The following is a 14,112-nucleotide window of genomic DNA, read 5'->3' on the forward strand; positions in this document are numbered from 1 at the left end:
CCACTGATAAATTAAAAGGGGAAAAAGGGAAAATCTTTTGATTTTTCAATGATAATATTTTTTACTCTATTTTCATTAGTGGTTGCTTCTTTAATTTTGTTCACCTTCTTCCTTGCCTCTTTTGCCTTCCTCTCCTTCCATCATATCCCTTATTGGCTTTTCTAAACTTCCCACTTCACGAACATTCTCACTGACCCATCATACGTCTTGGCTCTTAGTCCAATCTTGATTTCCCACACCACCATTCTTACATTCATATGTTGCTCTGCCATTATTTATCATGCCAATATTGGCACCTCTGCACATATGCTCTCTATCACTGAGTTCCAACCACAGTGGTTAAGAAAACTTTGAACACTCTCGTGCTCAAAATTTCTCTTTGCTCATCCCAATTTGTCACCACTAATCCCCTGTTTTTTAATTTATTTTCAAACCCGCCATCAACTTCTACGATATTTCTACAGACTACCCAAATACTGATAATAGAGAAAAAAGAGATGAAAAAGAAGAGGGAATCAAAATTGACCTTTCAAGAATTAAGTAATTTAGGACTAAATTTTTGAATTGGGGGTCTAAATGGAGTTTTTTTTTTGACAAACAAAGAAGTAAAAGTACATTGTTGTTCCTCCCTTTTTAGTCATCAAATAGATATTTACAAATTGAAAAGATGCATCCCTTGACGACCCACATTAAGGGAGATTAAGAAGTAAATTAAGTTCATTCGCACCAACATGGGTTATGGTGTAGTGGATAGGGCTGCTCCACCCTTAACCAAATGTTGAGGGTTCGACCCTGGGTATGGAGAAAACTCTGTTGGGAGTATTGCCACCTTAATGGGCCCCGCAACGTGCGATCCGAATTAGTCGGGGCTTCAATGCGGGAAGCGAACACCGGATGAAAAACCAAAGAAAAAAGTTCATTCGCAAAAAATATATATTTTATTAAAATTCATTTTGCAATTATTTGGGCAAAAATTATTCCAAAGATATTTTTATAATTAATGAAGATGATGGTGGAAGTGAAGAGTGAAAACCTACGATTACAGATACATTTTCGGCAATATGGCGGCAAAGTAGCAAAAGGAAGGTGGAAATGGGTGTGGAGGAAGTGTTGGAGAAGGAGAAGAGAAAGATGAACAAATAAAAAAATAAAAATTTGTAAAATTCAGTCGTTCATGCATCCAAAATAAGTGCAGCATACACATTGTGTCAACTTAGCAAAAGGTGCCAAAATGACATAGTTAGAGGCTAATTGTTTAAAATGAATATCATTCACTTTAGATGTCAAAGCAAAAGTTCGTGCCAAATTTAGGTACCCGTCGATGTATTTGGCCTTAATTTTATGTATAAGTAGATTTTATTTTAGTTATAAATTTGACTTTCACAATGAGATTTTAGGTGCCCATACTAATTAAGCAATGATGAAGTAATTTTTATAATATTAACTATGTCTTGAGTTTTTCTTTGCATAATTAAGAAATTCATTATCTTACTAAGTTTTAAAAAGGAAAATATATTGTGCTTATATGATTGGAAGAACCTTTTAGTTATCTGTTAGAGATTACTTGAGATCTATATATAATGATTTGTAGTTAGGAATTCATAAAGAATAGTATAATTCTTCTCTTTCATAGTGGAAACTCTGTTTTTACTGTGAGGATTTTACTTAGTCAAACATCTTTAAATCCTTGTGCATTTTTTCTTCTCTATTTGTTTTATGTGTAATTGTGTGCTATAATTAACTCACGATATTTTCGCAACAATGGATATCAAAGCAAGACTAGAGTTTTTTAAGCATAATCAAAAGTTAAGATGTCTTCAGCATTTTCAGCAATCTATAAAGTAGAGGTATTATTCTCTCTACTTTTTCGGAGGTAGCGGTATGGATTGCGTACATCTTACCCTCCCCAAACCCCACTTTGTGGGAACACACTGGGTTTGTTGTTGTTGTATGAAGTAGAGAAATTAGTAACAGTTTTTGAAATAGTAGAATGAGATCATCTCTGATGGTGCAAAGTTATGAAAGACAACTGAAGAGGTTTTTTTCAAAGAGATAAAAATTAGACAAAGTAGATCTGAAGGAGAGGACTTTGAGTGCAATCTTCATGAGTGTTATATGTTGCGTCATGGAGAAATTGTTGAAGAAAATCTATAGCAATGAAATGGAAAAATCTAGAAGATCTGTATTCTAAAAATTCGCTGAAAAATGCCTCTGCCTGAAAAAAGGTTGTACAAACTGAATTGAGAGTGAGGACCAAGGCCTGAATCAAGGTACAGATGAGGAGTGTTTTTTTCTTTTAAAGAAAAAACTTTTGAAACTTTATATTCTAAAGTAAGTTCTACATATTTATGTGGCAATGAGCCATCTTATTAGAGGTAAAATGAGAAATCTTAAATTAAATTATTTTTAAATATTAAAATTATACTTTTTTAGATAGATCAAATATATAACAAAAATAAAAATATGAAGTACATATGTAGCGTCAAATTTATAAGATTACTCCTGGCTTGTGATACATGACTATACAAAACATTAAAAAGAATCAAGAAATTATAACCTTTACTCTCTTCTTTAATTTTCATCTGAGTTATGTCGTTTAAAAGATAATGAAACTTCCAAAATCATTATGTCTTATTGATCTGGGTTATGAATTCTTTACGAAAAAATTCCATAACCCAGAAAGCCAAGTGCATGTCCTTCAAGACGGTCCTTGGTTCATTGCCGGAAACTTCATCTCAGTCAGACAATGGGAACCCAACTTTGTCTCCAGCCAGTTCCAAATTAACTCTACGGTAATTTAGGTTCGCTTTCCCCAGCTACCCATCGAATTCTATGAAATCGCCTTGATACTAAAAGTTGGTAAGAAGCTCGGGAAACTCTTGAAGGTTGATGCTTGCACCTCTTCGACTATTAGAGGCCGACACACTCGGATCTGTGTTCAAGTTGACTTAGGAAAGTCGATAAAATCCACCATTACAATTGGGGATCACAAACAAGTTCTGCTCTATGAAGGCGATAAGATACTCTGTAAGGCATACAGTTTCTTGGGTCATACCTCCCAGATATGTTCTTCAAAGACCACTGTCGAGCAATCCTCACATGCATCATCATCTTCCCCGCCAATAGCAGAAGCCCGAATTGGAGACGAATGGCAAACGGTCTCGTTTGCACGTAAAAGACTACCAAAGAAGGGAAAAGAAACTTCATGAGTTGTCCCCATCTCCGGTAACGGTAAATAGATGTAGCAACTCCAGCAGGTAAGTTCCCTCTCTCACTCCCTCAAGATACTTCCCTCTCTTACTCCCACAAGATACTATGGCGGCTACCACTGTAGGAAACCCACCTCGCTAGGGTAATAGGGCCCGAAGAGACCCGCTCGGATCATTATGCGCCCTGGGCCATCTGGAGCCCAATTTCCTGCAGCCCAATCTATTTTTAGCTCTACTATCTCTCTCAGAGGTTTTTCCTTCTGGGACCTTTACAGACGAACCCTCATCTTTGGGGCTGGGTTACAATCTTAGGCCTAGCAGACTCCTTGACTCAATTCCCTAACCCGAGGCCATTCTCCAATCCCATTTTAATTTTTCTTATTCTTCTACTAATCAACCTGAGGGAAAAATAAAGCTAACACTTGGGAACCACTCCAAGGATCTCATCATTACCCCTCAAGTGCATCGGGGTTCTTCCTCCCACGCTGGCAAATAACCTTTTCACTTCCCAGGGGGATTTAATAGAAATCATTGCCCCTCCAGACAATGCATTAAATGCTATTCCTTAGTCTGATGCCAAAAATCTTCGTTTTCCCTCTACTACTCTTAGTTTAAAAGCCCAGTTGATGCCATGCAAACTACTCTTTCTTCTAACAATGGCTCAATCTCCTCCTCCGACCTTGATCACCATGCTAACAACTTCACTTGTTTTGCGGAGAAATGACATTTAGAGTCACTTGTTTTGCGGAGAAATGATTTTTAGAGTCGCCACTTAATTTATTTAGGAAAATTAAGAAAATCTTTATAAATCACTCAAATGATTCAAAATAGAAAAAATCATCTAAGTTATGAAGTTCTAGGTAAGCAGTTCTCATTAACATTTTAGGAAGGCTTTTAAGGCACCTAAAATATCCACTAACTTGCGGTTATCCAAACTGTTTGAAAATAATTTTTTTGACTAACTTCTAAAAGAAAAGTTGTTTATTTTTTTAAAAAGGAAAGTGAAAATAAACTTGTTTAAAAATCAATTTAACGACTTAATAGAGAATTTAACTAAGTCTAAGCAAATAAAAATAACAAATAACCTCGTAAAAGGGAAAATGAAGAAATAGAAGATTTAGGCTCGTAAGCCCAAATCCATCGTCCCTTTCCTAATCTAATTGGGCTTTTGGCCCATAACTTGTCCTAAACTATATTTTCGAGCCCTTTAGCCCAAAATCTATTTCACCTATATTAAAATACAACTTTGTCTTCGAGGCCCAAATAAATGAATAGATAAATAACTAAATAAAGGCCAAAGGCATCCGCAAACACCTAAAGTTGTCCCAAAAAATTCACTTAGGCCTCTCAACTAAGGCCTTTACCTATTAGGCCCCTAACCCACCCAAAATTTGATCTAATTAGGCCTTTTTTACCTACATGGCATGCTGCGTGTTTTTCACTCACTTGGGGAGAGTGAGGAGCATTTTTTTTTACTAAATTACGATTAAAAATGTGTCAAGTGGCACTGAGGGCCCCAAAAAATTATTAATAAAACAAAATTAAGAAAATGTCTCAATCATATTTCCTCCTCCCACCCCCTAACCCTACCCATCCGATATCCTTTTGAACTCGTATCCATCCTCGTCGTCATCATTGTCGTTGTTAGCCTCATCAAAGTTTTCACTTGACCCAAAAACATTGAAATTTGAATTCTCCAACAACATTGAAGCTTGAATTCAACCCGCCAACATCAGAACTAGAATTTGGCATTTCAACAACGGATCCAAATCCACAAAAATATAAATCCCATCCATCAAAATTTGAACTTGATGCTTTTGCAGAAGAATTAGCTCCATTTGAATTGGGAAAAATGGTTAGAACTGTAGCTTCTTGATGAATCTGAATGGAGCTTACCATTGCCATCATTTCCATCCTTCTTTCTCATCGGAAAAAATGGAGATTACCATTACAACTTTTAAATCTCATACTTTTTGTCACTCTTTCTATTCCTACTCTGATTTTTCAACCTACAGATTTGATATTCTTTTTTACATACTAAATAAATCTAAAAAAAGCATTGCAAAGAATTGGTGATATCTTGGTTTGTTCAAATGGATTTTCATTGATTATGGTTAGGAATGGGTGAAGAAGACGAGATAGGTAGGGTGGGTGAAGATGATGGGATGGGTGGGGGGTGAATATGATGACTCTCTGTGTGTGTATGAAGACCATAGGGGTGGTGGGTTTAAAGACGATGACGGGGGAGTGGGTGCTCTTTTTCTTTCTTATTTTAATTAAAAAATTATTATTAATGATAATTAAATAGAAAAATGGACAAAATCAACAAATTATTATTAAAGGTAAATATAATTATATTTTTTCCATGTGTTTTTTTCTAATTGGTTATTTTTTCCACATCACCGCGTGTGTTTTGCACACACTTTTGCTTTTAGCAAATTATTCAAAAAAGGCCTAATTGGATTAAATTTCAGGTGGGTTAGGGGCCTGATAGGTACATATCTTAATTGAGAGGTCTAAGTGAATTTTTGGGAAAACTTTAAGTGCTTGCCGATGCCTTTGGTCCTAAATAAATAAAGGAAATATAAAAATAAGACTAATAAAATCGAAACTGTCGAGTCTCTTAGCAACTTAGTCAATGGGTTTAGACCAATTTCTTCTTCTTCCATCTTCTCGTATTTGTACGCCATAACCGACTTTAGATTTTCCTTTGGAGTTAACTCAATGAAATGGAACTCATTGGACCTTTATGAAGTGCAAGGAGAAAAAGTCCATTTGGACTCCAACGCGGGTTCATGCAAAGAAGAAAATGAAGTAATTAATATAGGTTCTAAGAGAGAGAAATAAAACAATTAAAGTAACCTAAGAAAACATAAAACAAGCTCACGTGTAAGAATCCATCAAAAGTAGTATAATACAACCATATGGATAATCTAAGAAACATGGAATAGGCTCATGCATAAGAATCGAACAGAAGTAGCATAATGTAGCCATATGATTGAAAAGGATAATCAACAAGATTTCCAATAACATTTTCCTCTATGATTAATTGAGCACTATATTCTACGATGCATAGACAAATTTTAACAAAATAGTGCAAAGGTCAAGATCATTGAAATACTCTTAATACTCCAGTTAATCTTGTAGCAAATATTTGTTCAGGTAAAGGTAGAAAAAGATATAGAAAGTGCTCAAATTTCATGACAGTGAGAAAAATGCAAAGAAAGCAAGAGAAATTAAAATCAAATTCACTATTAAGACTAATAACACGTAAGGGAGACTAAAGGACAAACTGAATTTAAGGATATGATCCAAGAACACATTTACCATGAGAGAACAAAATTAAACTTTAAATCAAATTGGCCAAAGATGTTATAACACCTAGAAATCCCATCCCAAGATGTCACAGGGTGCTTAAGGCTACAAGTAGCCCTAAGTTAACCCTTTGATCTTGTTACTAATTCTAATAATTGCTTCAGGATAAATAAGCTAAACAATGATACTTTATTGTATCAACTATAATCCGAAATAATTGGAAATAATGTCTGAATAGCAAAAATACTAATAATCTGGAATACAACTTCAACTAATAGTATAGTCTGACAAAGCCTCTACTACTCAAACTGGAGAGCCATTGGGACAGACCCCCAACTGACCCGCAATGATCTAAACATAAGACTTAAAACACTATGAAAGATAAAAAAACTGCAATTATAGGTCCTCAAACCATGAGGACTCACCAACTGTGGAATGTAGCTAAGGCACTCAGAAATCACGATCACTGTTGAGACTGAGCACCTGAACCTACATTATGAGATAATGTAGCACATAGACTATATGGGTGTATGCATTTACATAAAATAATATCAATACTCTTTAATAAAATCATGCATGCAAATAGGAATGACTCACATCGCTTGAATAAGTCTAAAATATAAAACTCATAAATCATAAATATTGAAACATGTAATGCAAATGTCATGAGTCATTATACTTAGCTTTAAAATCTATACTCTCCTCTTATTCTCGGTACTTGAAAGCTAAAGGAAGCATTAAACAATACTTTCAAACTTATTCTTTTATCTTATGTAGAGTAAAACTTCTTTAAAACTTAAGGACTTAGAACTTTTTGGAAACTTTAAACACTTGGGAACTCTGGAACTCTTTTAGACTTGGGACACTTGGAACTCGAGAGTTTCTTCTAACCGGCATAAGCCATGTGAGCTACACGGAGTCCAACGCCTTGACCACATTGGGGAGAGCTGTTCTATCCTTCCCATCGGAGTAGAACCTCATCTTTAGTGATCACTATCTCGGCCTTGGGCCCATAAATCTCAAACCTACAGTGGTAGGTAGTTGTGGGGTATGACACCTTGGAATCATACCCAACTTGGTGCTAAATACTACTCCCATACTCAGCTCAAAACTATTAGAAAATGCACCTCAAAATAACTCTAGGGTCTATAATGAAGACCAAGACATATTTCTATTTACTTTAAATCATACTCAATGTGGATTTCAACTCTATTATGACTGAACGGCCAAATCTTTCTTAATAATATCAAAGTACTCAATTCATGGGTGCTTATAGCACAAATGTTCATAAAATTACAGATCTCAAGTAGGGCTTAATGACTCATAATCAAATTTCAAGTTAAGACTTATCAAAGTGCATACTAGATGTCATAAAGGTTCATAAATCATATAGAAAATCTGAAATTTTCAACATTTTGCCTTAAAATCTCAACATACCCATGTACTTCAATTTCTAGAACATTGGAACTATTAAAATCTCAAGGAATAAAAACCTAGAGTATAAACTCATACTTTAATTTCATAAGAAAATATAGAAAATCATATATTCTCATAATTAAAACAACTTTTGGGCACAAGGACGAAAGAAGTGTCCTTGTTCAAACCCCACATACCGTAGATTGTAAAATTGGATGAACAAGCTTGCTTGAGACTCTTTTTAAAATTCTTGAGAGACGGTTATTGAACCATTTGACTTGGTAACCTTGAATGTTAACTCAATTTGTAAAATCTATGGTGATTTATTGAAGTTCTTGGAGAAGGAATTGAGTTTGCTCTTGAGGGAGAAAACCCTAGGCCTTGATGTTTTTGATGGATATGAAGTTATTTGCTTCGTTCTGAATATATCTAAGTGATATGAAGTTATTTGCTTCGTTCTGAATATATCTAAGTGTTAAAAGGGTGGCAAAAGACCAAAAGTCCTTTAAAAAAAAAGCTTAGTAATACTGAACGGGATCTGCTACGGTTCATCACTTGTCCGACGGCCCAACAGATCGTCCGTCGCACATTGGTAAAAAAAAGGCCACACTGCATCATTGCGACGGTCTTGGTGACGGTCTATCGCTAGTTTGACGATCCGTCATCCTGGCCATCCTACTTGGGCCAGAAGAGAAAGTCACTACCTTGGTTACGACGGTTTGGGCGACGGTCCGTCATAAGCCTGACAGTCGATCAACCTGCCCATCTCACCTGGGTGGTTCCGACAGCTTTTAGTAAAATGATCATAACGTCTCATCCTGGTACCGAATTTGGACGAAATTGGTATCATTGAAAAGATAATTCAATTTTCCATATAATAAAAAGTCAAATTTAGGAAAATTCCATATGGTTTAAATACCAATCACTTTGGAAGTCATTCCTAAATCTTTTAGAGATGGAAAAAGGTTTCACTTGACATGCTTTAAATGCTTAGACTGCAAAGAAACTTTATGGGGTCTTACAATATCTCTCCATTGGAAACATTCATCCTTAAATATCACTAGTTAAATTAAGATACTAAGGAAATAAGGATGCACAGCTGAATCAAATGGCTAAACTGTCTTTAAATCTTTCTAAACCTTTGAATACTCCAGGAAGTGCAAGAGCTTTCATAGGAATAAATACATAGCTGAATTTGATTAAAAAGGAACTGAATTATGGAAGAATAATACCTTCGTCTTGATCTGAACTCACAGAAAAAAGGTGAGGGTACTTGGCTTGCATATCTGCTTTCGTTTCCCAAGTAGCGCCCTCAACTGAATGATTGCGCCACAAAACTTTGACCAAGGGAACTTCTTTGCTCCTTAGTCGACGGACCTGGTAATCTAGGATCTCAATCAAAATCTCATCAAATGAAAGACTAGTCTGGATATCTGAGCTCTCTGAAGGATCTACTACAGTGGAATCACCAATGTTCTTCTTAAGCATGGAGACATGAAAGATAGGATGAACAGCTGACAACTCTGTGGGCAACTCTGTCTCATAGGCTACTTTCCCAACACAGCTTAAAACTCTATAAGGGCCAACATAACGGGGACTAAGCTTCCTATTTTTCCAAACCTTTTCACCCCTTTCATGGGTGAAATCTTCAAGTAGACCAAATCACCCACCTCAAACTCAATATCTCTTCTTCTCACATCTACATATGATTTCTGACGACTTTGGGCTGTCTTCAACCTTTCTCTAATCAACTTAACTTTTTCCATAGTCTCAAACACTGTATCAGGTCCTATTATATTTTCTTCACCCACTTCGAACCAACCTAAGGGTGATCTACATCTTCTACCATACAATGCCTCAAATGGTGCCATCCGGATGCTAGAGTGATAACTATTGTTATATGCAAACTCAATCAGTAGCAAATGCTCATCCCAACTACCTTTGAAATCAAGTGCATAGGCCCTCAACATATCTTCTAAAGTCTAAATGGTCCTCTCAGCCTAACCATCTATCTACGGATGAAAATCTAAACTCAAATGAACTTCGGTACCAAGAGCCTTCTGGAAAGCTTTCTAAAACTACGAAGTGAACTGAGTACCCCTATTTGAGAGAATGGATAAGGGAACGCCATGCAACCTGACTAACTCCCGGATATACAATCTAGCATAATCCTCAGCTGTATAAGATGTATGTACTGGTAGAAACTGCCCAAACTTAGTCAACCTATCTACAATAACCCAAATAGACTTATGATGAAGACACGAAAGAGGTAAACTAGTCACGAAATCCATATTCACCTTTTCCCACTTCCAAGTGGGTATACCAAACTCTTGCAACTTACTGCCAGGTCTTTGGTGCTCTACCTTAACCTGTTGGCACGTTGCACACTTTGCTACAAACCCTGCTATATCCTTCTTCATGCCACTTCACCAATAGATTTCCCACAAGTTGCGGTATATCTTGGTAGCACCGGGATGAATGGAATACCGCACACCATGCGCCTCTGCCATAATTTTCTGCCTTAAGTCATCAACATACAGAACACACCATCTATTCTGATATCTCAACACACTATATCCCCCTTGGGAGAAAACCTCTACCTTTTAATCCTTAACTGACTCGTTTAGTCTGACCATAAGTCTTGCTTCTCCTTTACTTTCAAAACTAAAGAGGATTTTGAACTACTCTGTACCAAAATTTTTCCTTCAGCGGAATCAAGCAATCTAACACCCCATCTAGCTAGACGATGCATGTCATGAGCTAACTCTTTCTTATCTTCCTCTACACGAGCCACACTACCCATAGACATCCTACTGATGGCATTTTCTAATATATTAGCCTTGCCCGAATGATATAGCATATTCATATCATAATTTTTTAGCAACTCTAACCATCTCCTCTATCGAAGATTAACTCCCTCTGGGTAAACATATACTGCAGACTTTTGTAGTTAGTGAACACATCAACATGAACACCATACAAATAGTGTTTCCATATTTAAAAAAGCAAAGACTACAACAGCTAATTCAAGATCATGGGTTAGGTTATTTTTTTCATGCGGCTTCAACTGTCTAGAGGCATAGGCTATAACCTTACCTCTCTACATCAACATACAACCTAAACTAACTCTGGAGGCATCATAATACACCACAAAACCATCCGTACCATCAGGTAAAGTCATAACAGGGGATGAAGTAAGTCGAGTGTTCAACTCCTGAAAACTCTTCTCATAAGAATCTAACCAAAGAAACTTAACTTTCTTTTGGGTCAACCGGTTCATAGGGGACACAATAGAAGAGAAACCTTTAACAAAATGGTGGTAGTAGCCAGCTAGACCCAAGAAACTTCTAATGTCAGATGGAGAAATAGGTCTGGGCCAGTTTCTTACAGCTTTTGTCTTTCGGGGATCAACCCTAATGCCTTTGGCTGAAATAACATGACCCAAAAAGGCTATTGAGCTTAGACAAAAATTACACTTGCTGAATTTGACGAACAACTGATGATCTCTAAAAGTTTGCAGGAAAATTCTAAGATAATCTGTATGGTCATTCTCAGTATGGGAGTAAACAAGGATATCATCTATGAACACTATGACAAACATATCAAGATACTGCTTGAACACTCAATTCATGAGGTCCATGAAAGCCGCTGGAGCATTGGTTAGCCCAAAAGACATGACTAGAAACTCAAAGTGACCATAACAGGTTCAGAAGGCTGTCTTTGGGATATCACACTCCCTAACTTTAAGTTGATGATAGCCTGATCTAAGGTCAATCTTGGAGAAATAACTTGCACCTTGAAACTGATCAAACAAGTCATTATTTCTCAGAAGAAGGTACTTATTCTTGACTGTGAACTTATTAAGCTGATGATAGTTAATGCACATATGCAAAGAACCATTTTTCTTTCACACGAACAGGACAGGTGCACCCCAAGAAGAAACACTGGGCCTTATGAAACCTTTATCTAAATGATCTTTAAGTTGTTATTTCGACTCTTTAAGCTCTACAGGTGCCATACAGTAGGAAGGAATAAAAATAAGATGTGTATCAGGAAGAAGGTCAATCCCGAATTCTATCTCTCTATCGGGAGGTACCCCTGGGAAATTTTTCAAAAAAATATCAGGAAACTCATTAACAATATTGGCTGACTGAATAGTTGGAGCCTCAGACTTAGTGTCTTCAACTCTAACTAGGTAATAGATGCAACCTTTGGATATTAGCTTTCTGGCTTTGAGATAGGAGATAAAATGACTCTTGGGAGATACTGAACTTCCAGACCACTCAAAAACTGGGTCATCAGGAAACTGAAACTTGACCTCATGGGTATGACAGTCTATAGATGGATAACAAGAATAAAGCCAATCCATACCCAGAATAAGGTCAAAACCCTCCATGTCCAACTCTATCAACTCTGTTTGAACACTTGCTTAGCAACAACTGACTCACCTACTGAAGTAGAAACTAGGAAAGGCTCAAAAATCTTTTTGGGACTCATTTCAAAATTCACAGCTACAAGTGGGGTCACATAGGAGAAACTTGACTTAGGGTCCAACAACACATAAATATCAAAGTGAAATACATAGAGCATACCAGTAACAACATCGGGAGAATATTTTTACTTCTAATGAGATGGTAAGACATAGAATCTATTCTAGCACTGACCGCCAGTAGTACTAGATGAAGCACCATGAGGAGGGGCTGGACGGGCTAAAGGAGCTGGGGCACTAGTAACCTGTGTCTGAGCTCGGATATCTCTGTTTCCCTGCCTAGCATATGAACACTCTCTAAGTCTGTGGCCTATCTTACCATAACCAAAACAACCTCGCTGCTCTACCAAATACTCACCTAGACCGGTCCTTCCATATTTAGTGTAAAAAGGATAATTAGGCCTATTACTTACACTATTCTGCAACCTAGACATAGAAGACCGGTTTTCTTACTCCTGCCTATTTTTAGGTGTGGGAGCACTAGCTGATGAAGGTACTGGTATAGATGAACGACTCTAAAATTGTGGACGATTCCCTCTATGGGACCTAGTCTAACCATACTCATGCTTCTTGGATCTAGCACTTTTGTTTCCCCTCACTCTATCTTTTTCCCTTATCTTGTCTACCTTTATCTATTATGCATGCATCATCAGTATGGAAAGATCCATATCCCTATTAAGCATAGTAGTCCTACACTATTTCAGCACCAAACTATTCATACCTGTCACAAACTTGCTCATACTAGTTTGGGTGTTAGCAATCAAATTAGGAGCATACTTGGAAAACTGGTTGAACTTCAAGCAATACTCCTTAATAGTCATAGATCCCTATCTCAAGTTCATAAAATCCTCTATCTTTGCTTCCCTCATCTCTAACGGGAAGAACTTGTCCAAGAACGTATCCTGGAACTCCTTCCAAGTAATAGAGGCAGTATCTTCCCCTCTGTTCTTCCTCTATGCAATAACCCAGCCATAAGCAATGTCTTTTAGATAATAAGATGCCAGCTATCCACTCTATTCCTCAGAAATATACTTGACTTGGGTAATCTTTCTCACCTCCTCAAGATATAACTGTGGGTCCTTACTAACCTTAGACTTATAGAACTCTGGCGGATTTATCCGCATGAAATTATAGATCCTAGCAGCAGCTATGTCACCTTCGTACTGATGCAGAACTGTGGCTTGGTTATTGGCCTGGATATTTGCGGTGATTGCTTGGGATAACGCTTGAAAGGCTGCCTAAAACTTAGCATAAGACACAGTCTCATTCAAGGGATCAATAAGAGAGCATGGATTAATATCTAAGAGAGACAACTGTAAGCACGATAGATTCTGAATAAAAGAGGTGACCTTTTCCTAATATGTCATGTAGGCTCTTGCTCATAGATGTGGCGCGCTACACACCAATGATCAATACTCTATGTAATGCAGCTTGTCAGACTCCTTAGGACTCCTTAAATCTTAGGCTCTGATACTAAGTTTGTAATGACTCAAACTTGTGGAATATAGACTGAGGTCCTCGAACCATGAGGACTCACAAACTGTGGAATGTAGACAAGGTAGTCAAAAATCACGATCACTGCTGAGACTGAGCACCTAAACCTATATTATGAGACAATGTAGCACATAGATGTATATGTGGATCATTACTTTAGGAATGTACTGAGTATATGGGGTGTATGCA

Source organism: Capsicum annuum, chromosome 5, assembly GCF_002878395.1.
Source record: "Capsicum annuum cultivar UCD-10X-F1 chromosome 5, UCD10Xv1.1, whole genome shotgun sequence".
NCBI lineage: Eukaryota > Viridiplantae > Streptophyta > Magnoliopsida > Solanales > Solanaceae > Capsicum > Capsicum annuum.